This window comes from Pelobates fuscus, chromosome 1 (genome assembly GCF_036172605.1).
Source record: "Pelobates fuscus isolate aPelFus1 chromosome 1, aPelFus1.pri, whole genome shotgun sequence".
Classification (NCBI taxonomy): Eukaryota; Metazoa; Chordata; class Amphibia; order Anura; family Pelobatidae; genus Pelobates; species Pelobates fuscus.
The window spans coordinates 321156851-321173634 of record NC_086317.1 but is presented as its reverse complement, the minus strand read 5'-3'; positions in this window follow the sequence as shown (position 1 = coordinate 321173634).

Here is a 16784-nt window from a genome sequence, read left to right as displayed (position 1 = left end):
TTAGAAGTTAGTTAATTTAATTTATGCAGCCTTAGTCACACCTCCTTGCATCTGGCTTACACAGCCTTTCTAAACACTTCCTGTAAAGTGTCATCTAATGTTTACACTTCCTTTATTGCAAATGCTGTTTAATTTGGAATTTCTTATCTCCTGCTCTGTTAATAGCTTGCTAGACCCAGCATGAGCTTCTTGTGTGTAATTAAAGTTCAATTTACAGAGCAGAAGATTAAAAAAAATGTAAAGTAAGTTACATCTGATTGTAAATGAAACTATTTTGTTTTCATGCAGGCTATCTCAGTCACAGCCAGGGGAGGTGTAGCAAAACATACATAAACAGAAACAAGAGTGATTTAACTCTTAAATGGCAGAGAATTGAACAGTAAGACTACAGGGACATGATCTATACAAAAACTGCTTCAATACAACAAAGTTGTCTTGGTGACTATAGTGTCCTTTTAACAAAATTAGCTCAACACCAAAAATCTTCCAATCAACAACTCAACTATACACCTTTTCTGAAATATTGTCAAATAAGAATCTCTGTCAACTGCAATCTAATTGTATAGAAAATGAAACAATATAGATTCCATTGCACATATTTTTGGGGTGATTTTAATCACTGACTATGATTTTTTAACCCCTTAAGGACCAAACTTCGGGAATAACAGGGAATCATGACATGTCACACATGTCATGTGTCCTTAAGGGGTTAAACTGAGAAATTATGAGAGAATCCATTTTCTGTGTCAAACCTTATATAGCAATACACTTCAATTTAGGAAAATATATACAGTTTGCATATTTACTAAACACCAGATTTTTACCAGTTCTTGACTGGAAGCAGGCAAATCCACTTTTCATAGACAAATCTATGGAAATATAGTCAATAACAATATATTCATATAAAAGAGTCACTTATTTATCCCTATCCCTATATAGGACTTGTTAGCAGTTAATCTTACCATATAATAGAAGGCCACCAGGCAGCATAGATCTATTCTTTTTGTGCTTATTTTTAATAAAGTGGTTATAATCAGACGTTACTTTTTCTTCTTTCTTAAATTTATTTTTATTTTAATGGATGCCCAGAATTTAAAGCTTTAATTAAAGGTATACAATGTTTTCCTTACAACTAGGGGTAACCAAATGTTATTTGCAAAAAAAATTGAATGCCATTTTTGCTAATAATGTGGGTCATAATTTCCCTAACCTCTGGGTCATAACTTCAATAGTAATGTAATTTTCAGTAGATGACATGATCCATTCAAATAAAAACAACATACAGTGCAGGCCAAATGTTTGTTAAGTAATATTGTTCCAGGTTGATAATGCCTATACTTTGTATAAGATTTGGTTGCAAGAATAACTGATCTTAAACCAGACACCTGAAATCACCCGATTTCTACCAGATTCACATTTAGTACATTTCTAAATTGCAAAAATAGTGATTTTTTTTTGTGGATTTTGAACATCTGGTCAAAATAAATATATATATATATATATATAAAAGATTCATTATAATTAAAATTTCATTATTTTTTTTTTCTAGACAGTGTGTATTAAGTTCAGTGCATTGAAGCTGTCATTATCAAAATTTACAGATATGTAAATTAGCGTTTTTTTTTTTTTTTTAAAAGAATCCCACAAGTTGATTATTTTCTTTGGTTTAAGAATCAAGAGAAGGAAAATAAGACACTTGCAGAAACAGGTGGCCTCATCCTAGATGTTAATTGCAAAGCTAAAAAAGAAACTCCCTTGAAGGCCTATCAACATGTAAAGGTCACATAAAGCATCGAAGAAAATGCACATATATCAATGTTTGGAAAATAAATTGAGCACAGAAGAAACCTGTTGGAAAAGAATTTGGGAGAACGTATGTGATGATGTATATTTTTTAAACTCCACTATTTAAAAATATGATATGGTGTAATGCTTTTTTACCATTATGCAACTTGATATAACATCAAATTAACACCAAGGCAGCTGAGAGTCATTCCCTGAATGTGATTCAGCTGCAGCTTTTAAGCGTGTTGTAATCATTACTTTAGAACTGCATTAAGTCTGTCAAATTGTTAGTTGTAATGAGTTCAACAGCAATACATCCTTACAAATACACAGCTGGAGTTTGTCACACACCTCTAATAGACAGCCCTATATGTACAATTAGCATATTAATTTATTGGTGGAGGTGATTGTTAAATACCAGACTACAACTCTCTCTCAAAGTGCTCTTTATCAAGGAGATTGCTTGATTAATATAAACAATCTTCTTCCAAAATCCCACACATTACTCTTGGGTTTATTGAACATTGCTAAATACTATCAACCTTATAATTTAATCCATAGCACTTGTAAATGTATGTTTATGTCTTTCTGTGTGTGTGTCTGCTCGAGTGCTCGTTGCTGTAAGTAAAACCAGGTTTAACTTGAGGATCATAAAGCAAAATCAGTAATTGAAATGTATTATAGGATTTCAATCTATTACAGCTTTTAAAAAAATCAAATAAATGGTGTCTATTTCAAAATAATCCTTAATTAGAATTACAACTCCATTGTATATGATCAGGGGACATGTATTCCAGAAACATTTATCTGCTTTATATGTTGATTAAATAATATTCCTATAATGTTATTAGAACTGTAGTTGGTACAAAACTTCTATATATTCCACATTAAAGAGTGTGAATGTCTACCTATTTTTTCCACAAATTAATGTGATCTTCTAAAGTCAGTCACATTCATATTTAGAATACAATTAAATTAATTTTGATTTACACCATTATTTAATAAAGACAAATATAAATGTTTCACATTCTTAATTTCTTTCAAATAAATCACAAGAGTCCACAATAAATAGTAGCCAGATGACAAAAATACCAAGTACAAACGATGAAAATGTGGTGAAAATTGGTGATGATCATAACATGAAGTCCTCCACAACACAATGATGAGTGATCATAATTTACAGTCAATAATAAACCATTGCATAACCTAGAATTCAGTATATTTGGAAAATATTTATTTTTTACCATTATAAAATCATGAATCAGTGTATTTGGAGCTGTGTGATATATATATATATATATATATATATATATATATATATATATTATTTCTGCCCTTATATTTAGAATTTCCTATACATCAACAGACAGTTTTAAAAATAATACAATTTTTCTATTTACTGACTTTAGGAGGAAGAGGTTTTCCATTATACCCCCACCCCCCCAATAACTTTCTTGGATTGTGCTCTGCAAATAACGCCAAGCCTCCATTGCAAGCCAGTAACCAACCATGCCGATGAATTGCATTAACATTGTGTGACGAGACCAACCTCGCCACATTGCATTGGAGGAGCCTGGTTGCCCGCCTGCTGCCTTTGGATTATGGACCGGCAGCTAAAGGGTTAATTTTACTGTGCAGAAGGATTTATTTCTCCCTTTCTGCACAGCCGTTCGGTAGATTCTATCTACCGAACAAACAGCCTGTTTGCAACCTCCCCAGAGCCGTGGGAAGCCGGCCGGCGCTGTTAATTGGCCACCCAGAAGCTGGAGTGTGCTTCCAATTTACCTCCCTGAAGCTGCGGTTAACCGCAGCTTAATTGCTTGTTACTGGGTGGCCGCTGTTACACTTAGCGGCCGCTAGGTGGCGGTGTTCTGGAGCTCCCCGGGCAGCCAGCGCTTTTCTGCACGGCTTTCATGCACCAAAATCGGACACTTTTACGTGCAGGCACCGCTGAACTTCCAGCCCCTGGTTCTAATTCGTATGGATTTGGTGAATGCATGGAAATTCTGTATTTTATGTTGGAAGACTGTTTTAACCCAGATAGCCATGCCATGGAGTATATTAGTGTAATTAAAGATTTTGGCTCCATGGCAATTAAACTATATTTGGGTGGTCTGAGTGCCATTCACCTAATAATGTGCACTCAGACCTGAGCTATCTGGGGATATATTACATGTCTGTGTTTTATGTATAAAATGTGTCTTTATGTATTTTAAAGTGATAGTCTGTCTTTGTGTCCCCACGTGTGTAATGGAGTTTTGCCTTTGTCCTGGGAGATAATTGAATTACTTCTCCAATTATCTCCAGGGCAGAAGGTAGGAAACCAGGATGCATTGTGGGGATGTTTTGCTTCTGTGAGTCTGTAATGTGATACATGTCTGTCTGTGTTACAGTCTTCCATTTGGTCCCCTAGGGGAGTGTCCACCAGGTGGGTGACCTGCATAAATACCGGGGCAGGTAGCCCTCAATAAACAGACCACTGCTTGACCCTCAACACGGAGCTTTGTCTCGTTCTTGGGGGAATTCACTGTATGCTGATAGGGACTGACTGCCAGGAGTGTAAGCCGCTTGGAAGCTTTTCCTGTTCGTCTGCTAGCAGCTATTCGTGAGGTTCCAGTTCTTGAGTTTGGAGTGCTACTTTATTCCCTTGTATGCAGTTCGGGAGTTTGGTGCATTCACTTGTATCCAATTCGTGAGTTTTGGTGATACTACAGTAGCTGTGCCTGTCTGTGAAAAGGGTATTATCGCCTAAACGGATATTAACCCCTTGTCTGCTGAAACGGTCCGTTACAATTGGTGGCAAGCGGCGGGATCGTTCCTACAGCCAGAAGGACAGCTACAGGAGACACCATTCCTTTGGATTTTATAATTTGAGGGCAACGCATGTCTGAGTACAGCGACCCTGACAGCACCAGGATGGAACCAGCAGTGGAGTACAGATACTCTGTAGAGGAATTTGACCGTATGATGTGGTTGCGGCTGAACTTCTACGGACCTAATCCAGCTGAGAAATCCGTGAAGTTCGTGAGGGGTCTAGTGTTCAAGACTCTGCTATACCGGGCAGAGGGTGACGGTCAGCTGCCACGTTGGGTGGACCTCCACCAGGAATTACAGTTACAGGACAGAGAGAGCTCAGTCTCCTCTCCCCAGCGGCAGGTACTGCAGGGAATTGGGAGCCCAGTCTCCATTCCCCAGCGGCAGTGTGAATTATTGGGAATTGGGAGCCCAGTCTCCATTCCCCAGCGGCAGTGTGATATGCAGGGAATTGGGAGCCCAGTCTCCATTCCTCAGCGGCCGTGTGATTTATTGGGAATTGGGAGCCCAGTCTCCATTCCCCAGCGGCAGAGTGTCCAGCAGGGAATAGAGAGCCCAGTCTCCTTTCCCCAGCAGCAGGACACTGTATTGGGAGCGGATACAGTCGGTCTCCCTCCACAGAGGATGAAAGTATGTATGGGAGAGGAGCTTGCTACCACCTCTCCCCAGCGGCGGATCATTAATGGGCAGGGAATAGAGAGCTCAGTCTCCTTTCCCCAGCGGCAGAGTGTTCTATCGGGAGAGGAGCTTGTTACCCCCTCTCCCCAGCGACAGCTTAATGTACCAGGGGGAGACTGTAAGCCCCACAGCTGTGCAGATGGGACCGTGGTCTCTGCACTTACCACACAGGGGGTAGGGACGGTCGGTCCTACCCTCCCACGACAGGGCTGTTTAGCCAAAGGGGAGACAGTCGGTCTCCCCCTTCCGCAGCAGAGCTATGCACCTAAGGGGGAGACAGTCAGTCTCCAGCAACCAGGCTCCAACCAGACTAATCCGGTGGTAGTACTGGCACCAGGACATAGTACCGCTGGTCTCTGCCCACTCAGCAACCCACCAAGGCAGCCTACCAGCCCCCCACACAGCCGTGGTGAGGCACCTGGACATGGACAAGTTTCTCCTCTACCCAGGTGTAGTAACCATTTATTGTGGGTGGGCTGTACTGTTTTTTCTGCTTTGTGGGTGGGCTGCTGGACTAACAAGGGCACTGACCAGCAGGAGGTCAGGTACCCTGTTAGTCTGTTTGGAAAGGGGGAGAGATGTGACGAGACCAACCTCGCCACATTGCATTGGAGGAGCCTGGTTGCCCGCCTGCTGCCTTTGGATTATGGACCGGCAGCTTAAGGGTTAATTTTACTGTGCAGAAGGATTTATTTCTCCCTTTCTGCACAGCCGTTCGGTAGATTCTATCTACCGAACAAACAGCCTGTTTGCAACCTCCCCAGAGCCGTGGGAAGCCGGCCGGCGCTGTTAATTGGCCACCCAGAAGCTGGAGTGTGCTGCCAATTTACCTCCCTGAAGCTGCGTTTAACCGCAGCTTAATTGTTTGTTACTGGGTGGCCGCTGTTACACTTAGCGGCCGCTAGGTGGCGGTGTTCTGGAGCTCCCCGGGCAGCCAGCGCTTTTCCTGCCCGGCTTTCATGCACCAAAATCGGACACTTTTACGTGCAGGCACCGCTGAACCTCCAGCCCCTGGTTCTAATTCATATGGATTTGGTGAATGCATGGAAATTCTGTATTTTATGTTGGAAGACTGTTTTAACCCAGATAGCCATGCCATGGAGTATATTAGTGTAATTAAAGACTTTGGCTCCATGGCAATTAAACTGTATTTGGGTGGTCTGAGTGCCATTCACCTAATAATGTGCACTCAGACCTGAGCTATCTGGGGATATATTACATGTCTGTGTTTTATGTATAAAATGTGTCTTTATGTATTTTAAAGTGATAGTCTGTCTTTGTGTCCCCACGTGTGTAATGGAGTTTTGCCTTTGTCCTGGGAGATAATTGAATTACTTCTCCGATTATCTCCAGGGCAGAAGGTAGGAAACCAGTATGCATTGTGGGGATGTTTTGCTTCTGTGAGTCTGTAATATGATACATGTCTGTCTGTGTCTGTCCATTTGGTCCCCTAGGGGAGTGTCCACCAGGTGGGAGACCTGCATAAATACCGGGGCAGGTAGCCCTCAATAAACAGACCACAGCTTGACCCTCAACACGGAGCCTTGTCTCGTTCTTGGGGGAATTCACTGTATGCTGATAGGGACTGACTGCCAGGAGTGTAAGCCGCTTGGGAGCTTGTCCTGTTCGTCTGCTAGCAGCTATTCGTGAGGTTCCAGTTCGGGAGTTTGGAGTGCTACCTTATTCCCTTGTATGCAGTTCGGGAGTTTGGTGCATTCACTTGTATCCAATTCAGTAGCTGTGCCCGTCTGTGAAAAGGGGATTATCGCCTAAACGGATTTTAACCCCTTGTCTGCTGAAACGGTCCGTTACACATTGAAACAGCTGTCCATTAGTGGTTCACAGGTTTTGCATCTCTTCCTGAGTTGTGTTTTAAAGCTGTTGTATACAGCAAACATAAACTCCAAGAAATACATTTTTAAAATGGAATAATGAGGCAAAAATTGGATTCTTTGTTGAACTAATTTGCTTATGCCCACCCAGAATCCCTTGCAGTAGTAAAGTCACTGAAAATTGTAGTCTTATTGCTTGGCAGGTGTGAAGATCTGTGCTTAACAATGTATTGCGTATCTGCTGACTTCAGGTGGTAGAGGTTTTCAATCACCTTTTTCCCTACCATAACTTTCATGGTTTATGCTCTGCAAGTAACGCCCAGCCTCAATAACAAGCCAGTAACCAACCTCAAGCTGATGAGTTGCATTAACAATGAAACAGCTGTCCATGAGTGGTTCACTGGATTTGCTCCTCTTCCTGAGTTGTGTTTCAAAGCAGTTTTATACAGCAAACATAAATCCCATGTTTCAACTGGAATAATGAGGCAAAAATATGATTCTTTGTTAAACTAATTTGCATATGCCCACCCAGAGTCCCTTTTAGTAGTAACATCACTAAAAATGTGCGATTTCTGTGGGAAAAGCAAGTCCTATAGCTTGACTGGTGTGCAGATATGTGTTTAACAATGTATTAAGTGTATGTGTGTGTGTACACATACAGTGAGGGAGAAAAGTATTTGATCTGACAAAGAAATGATCAGTCTATAATTTTAATGGTATGTGTATTTTAAAAGTGAGAGACAGAATAACTAAAAAAAACACACAAAATAAACGTATGTCAAAAAAGTTATAAATTGATTTGCATGTCAATGAGTGAAATAAGTATTTGACCCCTTCAACTTAGTACTTGGTGGCAAAACCCTTGTTGTCAATCAAAGAGGTCAGACGTTTATTGTAGTTGGCCACCAGGTTTGCACACATCTCAGGAGGGATATTGTCCCACTCCTCTTTGCACATCCTCTCCAAGTCATTAAGGTTTCAAGGCTGATGTTTGGCAACTCGAACCTTCAGCTCCCTCCACAGATTTTCTAAGGGATTAAGGTCTGAAGACTGGTAGGCCACTCCAGGACCTTAATGTGCTTCTTCTTGAGCCACTCTTTTGTTGCCTTGGCTGTGTGTTTTGGGTCATTGTCATGCCCTGGCTGAGGGAAGGAGGTTGTCACCCAAGATTTGATGGTACATGGCCTCGTCCATCATCCCTTTGATGCGGTGCAGTTGTCCTGTCCCCTTAGCAGAACCCCCCCAATGCATAATGTTTCCACCTCCATTTTTGTTGGTGGGGATGGTGTTCATGGGGTCATTGGCAGCATTCCTCCTCCTCCAAACATGGCGAGTTGAGTTGATGCCAAAGAGCTCAATTTTGGTCTCATCTTACCACAACACCCAGTTCTCCTTTGAATCATTCAGATGCTAATTGGCAAACTTTAGATGGGCCTGTACATGTGCTTTCTTGTGCAGGGGGACCTTGTGGGGACTGCAGGATTTCAGTTATTCACTGCATAGTGTGTTACCAATTGTATTCTTGGTGACTATGGTCCCAGCTGCCTTGAGATCATTAACAAGATCCTCCCGTGTAGTTCTGGGCTGATTCCTCACCGTTCTCATGATCACTGAAACTCCATGAGGTGAGAACTTGCATGGAGCACCAGACCGAGGGAGACTGACAGTTATTTTGTGTTTCTTCCATTTGCGAATAATCGCACCAACTGTTGTCACCTTCTCACCAAGCTGCTTGGCGATGGTCTTGTAGCCCATTTCAGCCTTGTGTGGTCTACAATCGTGTCCCTGACATCCTTGGACAGCTCTTTGGTCTTGGCCATGGTGGACAGTTTGGAATCTGATTGATTGCTGCTGTGGACAGGTGTCTGTTATACAGGTAATGAGCTGAGATTAAGAGCACTCCCTTTATTTTGATGATCATTAAAATTATTATGTTATTATTTATTTAGCGCCAACAAATTCAGCAGTGCTTTACAGTGGGTGGACAAACAAACATGTAGTTGTAACCAGACAAGTTGGACACACAGGAACAGGAGTTGATAGCCCTGCTCAATGAGCTTACATGCTAGAGGGAGTGGGGTAAAGTGACACAAAAGGTAAGGATAGTATTAGACTAATGACAGTTGCAAGGAATCAGTCGGGAGCTATTAAAAGTTTATTTGATACGCTTTTATGAAGAAGCAGGTTTTTAGTGATTTTTTTGAAGGAGTTTAAGAGAGTTTTTCTAATCTTACCGTTAAGAGAGTGCTTCTAATCTCAGCTCGTTACCTGTATAAAAGACACCAGGGAGCCAGAAATCTTGCTGATTGATAGCAAATCAATTTATAACTTTTTTGACATGTGTTTTTCTGGATTTTTGTTTTTTTATTCTGCCTCTCACTGTTAATATACACCTAACAACAGAAAATGGTGAGAGCCCACTAAAAAGTATACATATTACCACACATGTAAAATAAATATCCCTGTAAATTGAAAAAGACAGGAAAAAACATAGGGTAATACAATATGGATAAAGTGAAACATTAATTAAAATTAATTAAAATTGATCTCACTCACATGCTGCAGAGCCACTTAACAAAGCTGGCTCAGACTAAAGGCTTTGAATGGATAAATGTACATGGTCTCAGGATAAAAGTGCTGGCTGTTTTTTCTGATGTTCTTATGGTATTCCCACAGATATTCCAGGATGCAGGATATCAGGAAAAAAAAATATTTGAACACAAGAATTAAAATTAAAACAGCTGGTAAAATCCACAATAAAGAGTCCACTGCATAAAATATGAACACTTGACGCGTATCGGCTGCAGCCTTTTTCAACAGTGAATACGCCATTCTTAGAATTCCAGTCTTTAACCTCTTAAGGACCAAACCTCTGGAATAAAATGGAATCATGACATGTCACACATGTCATGTGTCCTTAAGGGGTTAAATAACTCCAGAACTGGCAAAAAAATTTCAGAGGTAAGCTCCTCTCACTTCTGTTTCTGATGCCAGGACCGCATCCTCCGTCTATTCTGTTCATTTCCGCTTTTATCATCGGTGATGTCATGACGCACGTCTCCGCATTTGCATCATGACACAAGCCGGGTGAGAGGAGTCCATAATGCTCAAGTGTTCATATTTTATGCAGTGGAAAAAGAGCTTCAGCCGAAACGCGTCGTGTTCATATTTTATGCAGTGGACTCTTTATTGTGGATTTTACCAGCTGTTTTAATTGTAATTTTTGTGTTCCAATAAAAATGTTTTCCTGATATCCTGTATCCTGGATTATCTATGGGAATACTATGAGAACATCAGAAAAAACAGTTGACACTTTTATCCTGAGACCATCTGCATTTATCCATTCAACGCCTTAAGTCTGAGCCAGCTTTGTTAAGTGGCTCAGCAGCATGTGAGTGAGACCAATTTTAATTAATGTTTTACTTTATCCATATGGTATTAGCCTATGTTTTTTCTGTCTTTTTCAATTTACAGGGACATCTATTTTATATGTGTGGTAATATGCATACTTTTTAGTGTGCTCTCACCATCTTCTGTTGTTATTGTATTGCACTTTTGTGTGGTGGAGTGACCCACATAGATGATTGTAGCACCACATTTATTTGGGTTAACCAATCCTTATTTTATATTTATTGTTAAAATACACCTACCATTAAAATTATAGACTTATCATTTCTTTGTCAGTGGACAAAAGTTTAAAATCAGCAGGAGATCAAATACTTTTTTCCCTCACTGTATGTAACATCCCCTGGATGTTGGGCTAAGGTAACATCCACACGGCATACATATAGTCACCCTGTCACAATACCCCCTCCCCCCCACACACAGTCATCTTGTCGCATCAAAGTCTCTATGCCACACTCACTCTGTCACAACCACCCTGCTACAGTTACCCATATAAATACATTGACAGTTTTAGACACATGCACCACCCCACATGCAGTAACCCTCATACTCACACAATCAACTTTCACAGACAACACCATAAACAACGCACACAGCAAGACCATAAGTAGCTCCCCCTGCACAAAACAAACTGCAAACAGCTCCCTTCACACATAGGCTCCCAGATACAGTTTACAAGTGGTATTTATTTGTATTTGGTTTCATTAAAAAAATAACTACAGTAATATATATATATTATTTTTTATGCTATTAAAACAGCTTGTAGATTTTCATGTAGAGAAGTCAATCTTGAATTTTGGCTCATGAGGGAACGTGTTGTGTTTTAGTGTAATGGAAAGCCTAGCAGATGCCAAGAAATTTGAATCTTCCCCTTCTTGATTTGTGTTTTGGCACTAGAGTAGTTCATGGGGTTTATCACTGCATTCACTTTGTTTGTTGCAACCAAAACAGTATACTCAATGTTTGTTTGTTTTTTATGTTAAATTGTTTTCACTTCCTATATTTTTAAATGAACAAGTGACAGAATTCTGACAGAGTGGCTAAATATGTCAAATAAAGGTGCAAAATCTCTCTAATAATTAAACTAAACACTAAGAGCATAATGTTTTAAACCAGAGTAAAAGTGATTCTCATTAAGGAAAGATGGTCATATAAGAAATAACAAGCTGTAACAAGGAACATAAATATTGATTCAAATATATCAGCAAAATCCAGTCAGAAAAATATTAGCTGAATTCAGACTATATTTTTAATGGATTTTGAATCGACACAATATTAGCAGCTGAACCCAATAAATGGCTGCTGAAGAAAACTACTCTGATTATCTATGTGAACAAAAAATAAAATCCACCACTTCCCCACATTTGAATGCTACAACAAAATATTTTTCAAGAAGTCTTTAAAAGTTTTGTGTATATTCTCTTGGCATGCACAAAAGATAAACCCCATTTAATACAAAATATAACAAGATACCAAATGTTGCACTCCACCATGAGAAGATATATGGAAAATGGAGGCAACAGGAAAGCAATATTTTTATTATCTATGTTATAACAAAATTGGCAAATGAACAAGGAAAATTTATGAAATCTGTACAAAAAAAAAGGAAAGGAGAAAGACATACCAAACTTCCAAAACTAATTGGGTTTCAAGTCTACACCAGACGCTTTTTCAACAGTAACCATTAATCCTGCTAGTCAAAAAACAAATTAAATATCATCCCTTGGTGTTTCTTCAGGGACATGAAAGGGTTTGGTTGGTGTTGAATCCCAAAAGTCCCAAACCTGAGTAGGAGGTAAAAGATTGTAAAAAAAAAAAAAAGTTGTCATGTACTCATACAGTTCTGAGTTGCCCACCACCTCCTCAATATCCCACAGCCTTATCTTGCCATGTTCCCAATGCATCACTGTGACAGCCATTAGATACAATTCCATTGCTAGCTGTTGTATGACTGTTGTATGTTATATGACATAATACAGGCAAGTGAAAGAAGTAAAAATTAAGGCAAAACAGTAAGATGTAATTTGTAATATGTAATAAACGCAACATTAGTGATCCATGAATGTGTACAACATGGAATCACGTGAGATACACCTTAGTTATAACTTTGGGGTCTATTGCCAAATGTCGCACTGAATATCATTTGTTTAAAATCAAAGTGGTATGTTGGAGAAAAATGCATACTCTAACTATGAGTTGATCATACACTCAAGTATCTAAAACCAGTTTAGACTGTCATGTTAGTTAGTAAAAGTTGTGTATGGTTAAAAATACAGATGACCCACTGTAGAGCAACCCAGAAGTTTACCAAGCTTCAAATTGTGCTCTAGTCTAACCTTGATGGCTATCTACCAAAATCCCTACTATGCCTGGTCTGTCATATTCCCCGACTGCCTGTGCTCTGAGTTACATTTTAATTACAATTAATCCATAAAGTTTTGCATGTTTTGGGAGATGGCAAAAAGTTATAACAATTGCATCCCAGCTGTTTTATCTCTTAATAATCTTTAATGGTAATTGCCGGTAAATTGCCTTAAAAGGTGAGCAGTCAAGTTGAAGGTAAGCCCCGCTTTGTAATAACATCATGAAGATGGCATCACATTTTCAAGATAATTATAAAGGGCTGTGCATGATAGCACCCAGCATCACAAAGGTTTTAGGAAAAAAAAACACATTGCCCCTCACTATAAAGTCATTTTTTTGGATGTGCTCAAAGCACCAGATGCATTTACATCACATTTAATTTTCAAGCAGAATTAGTGGTGTTAATATTAACATAACTTGAAAATATGCTGTAAAGGTAATTTAAAATGAGTGATTTCATGAAGCTAAATGTGTTTCAATTAATATAGAATTTATTCTTTCTGCATGGATTTGCAGTTTTAGTTCCTGAATGTATAAATGATGCAATTTAATTAGGCTTTCCTCTCAGCCAGCCACTTACATCAAACTGTTAAAGTAAGCTAGATCAACCTTAAGCATAAGCTTGAGGAGCATTTGGCCTTCTGCTCCACAAATGGAGAGCAGCCAGAGTGAGCTAAATGACATTACTATTAATTAATCAGAGGAAGAGACTTCTACAGGAACCCTTACACTTGGTAGTAAAGACATTTATGTTGGCTTGGAAATATGTATTGGCAGGAAATTTATGATTTTAGAAAACACTGGTTGGTGTAACCAGATCTATAAAAATAAACTACATTTTGACCACTTGACAAGTTTTCTATTAATTGAGTTTTAATTTACCTTTTTTTTTTTTATATATACTTTTATTTCTTCAAAAAATTTTATATTACAATTATCAAGACATACAATAACCTCAATTTCTATTCTTTGTATCGATGGGTATGTTTCCCTACAAACAATTTACTAAAAAAACGTAGTAATAGGATAAAACGAACAAAAATTAGCAGTTTTACCATTGTTAAACTAGTTTGGGAAACCATGTCCCCATTTAACACCAAAATAAAGATTGAAGTTAATAAAAACTCATCCCATACTCATCCACACCGCCGGAGGAATCAGGCAAATGCCTTTCGGTTGTTCTCAACCCTCTTTATTAAGTACGGTAAAGCTGGTATTCCTCCGGGAACATACACACACTTCGGGGCAGGTTTAGAAGACTCTGCGTTATACCTTATCCTTACTAGCAGTAAACTTCTCAACTAACTTTTCCCATTTGCTGGGTTCCTTCAGACCTACAGAATTACCTTGAATTATCCCCGTTTCCATTTTGCATTGGTATATAGCTTGTGTTTTAATTTCTCTCCACTCTAATACCTTATTACTTTTCCAATATCTGGCTATTGTTATCTTGACTGCCAGTAAAATGTGCGTTATCAGCTTACTTAACTCATTTGGCATAGCAGGCCATCCCAAATGCAACAGAAAACTTTGTGGTGTAAAGGGTATATCTTTCTGACCCATACTTTGAATCTGATGGGATACACACTTCCATATGTTACTTAAAGATTTACAGTTCCACCAGATATGGAGATAATCTCCCAAGCCTTCCTCACATCGCCAACATACCGATTTCTGATCTTTATACATTTTAGCCAATTTTACTGGGACCATATACCATCTGTTTAGGAGTTTATAAAAGTTTTCTACTATATTTAAGCAATGTACCGATTTGTTAACTTTAACTATGGCATTTATCATGTCTTGTTCAGGGATCCCAATATATAGATCTTTTTCCCACTTAATCCTAGCTTTCCAGTCCGAGGATTTCTGTAAATCCCTTAAAAATTCATAGCATCTGGAGATGTGACCTTTAGTGCTATAGTTTTCCATAATCTTTTTAAGGGAACTAATATTTCTACTGTGCTGGAAATCCAAAAATTTCGCCAGATAATACTTAATTCTTAGATATGTAAATATCTCCTTGTTGTCTATCCCAAACTCTGATTGTAACTGGTTAAATGGCTTTATTTCCTTTGTGTCAATAAGCTCTTGTATATACTTAATTCCCTTTTGTGTCCATCCATTAATATTAATGTCATCAATGTTACTTTTAATCACCTCTATAGGTAAAAATGGGAATAATCTATATTCTATTTTGCATTTTTTCTTAGTTTTATTCCAGAATCTCCAAATGCTATCAATAATCTTTGAGTTTTCTGGACGGACTAATTTTTTTTTTTCCCCCTTTTTCCTAGTTGACCAAAACAGAGCAGACAGACTACTTGTCTCTACTAATGATTGCTCAATTTGGTACCAAGCTTGATCCTTTTGGTCTGTACTTAGGGTATTAACCGTGTGTGCCAACATACAGGCGTTATGATATTCTATTATATTTGGGGCAGCTAGACCCCCATCTTTTCTTTTCTTGGATAGTAGCTGGAGGCTTATTCTCGGTTTTTTTCCCTTCCAAATAAATTTCGAAAAAGCTGCCTGTATCATTTTTAACCAAGGATTTGGAACCTGTATTGGTACCATTCTAAATAGATAATTCCACTTAGGCAAAATATATGAACGGATGGTATTTATACGCCCGATCCAGGAAATCTCTCTGCTAACCCATTCTTTTAGAATCTTATTAGTATTTTTTATGAGAGGGAGAAAATTGACCTCTATAACTTTATTTATGTTTCTTGGTATTTTAATGCCAAGAAACGAAATATATCTCTTTGTCCAGATGAAATCATAAGATGTTTTTATATATTCCTTGTCCTCTTTTACTAGATTTGTTGCCATTATTGTAGTCTTATTAGTGTTAATTTTATAGTTTGAATATTTACTGTATTGGTCTAATATTTTTATCAATTCCGGGACTGATGTTCTAGGGTTCTGCAACATAAGCAGAACATCGTCCGCATATAGGTTAATCTTATGCTCTATATTGTTAAACAAAAAACCCTTAATCTGCGCGTTCTGCCTTATATCTTCTGCCAGAGGCTCAATGGTTAAGACATAGAGTAGCGGGGACAGAGGGCAGCCCTGCCTAGTACCATTCTTAATGTTAAACCAGTCTGCTTCTATTCCTGGACCTATTGTCCTGGCAGAGGGAGCTGCATATAACGCCATTATGGCGTCGTATACTGCCCCAACTATACCAAACGACTTCAGTGTATCTCCCAGAAAATCCCATCTGACCCTGTCAAACGCTTTTTCAGCATCCAATGACAGGGTCAGGAGGGAGACCTTCTTCTTGATCGCTACTTCATGCACATCCAAGATTCTCCTAAGTCCGCCTGAGGCTGCTCTGCCGGAGATAAATCCAGCCTGGTCTTGGTGAATCAAAGCAGGAATGCAGATTTTTAAACGGTCTGCTATGATTGAGGCATAGATTTTTACATCCCCATTCAGAAGAGATATAGGTCGATAGTTCTCTAATTTGGCTGGATCTTTATCTGGCTTCAGAATTGGGACTATATTGGCTTGAAGCATCTCACTGGGAAAAGCCCGATTTTCCACTATCGAATTAAATACCCCTGCGAGGCGTACCGATAGAGTGTCCCTAAATATCTTATAAAATTTATTTGAATAGCCATCAGGGCCAGGGGCTTTATTCATCTGTAACTTATTTATTGCTACTATAATGTCCTCTGAGGTTATTGGTTTATTTATCTCATTCAGATGTTCTCTAGTTATTTTTGGCATTTTCCTTTTTATAAAGTATTCTGATGAGGGGAGTTGTTGTCCCACCGGGTCTAAGTTATATAATCGGCTATAATAATTATTAAAGGCTAACCCTATCTTTTTGGGGCATAATAACGTTTCTTTACCCGTCTCGATTTTATAAATCCTCCTCATTATTTTTTTATT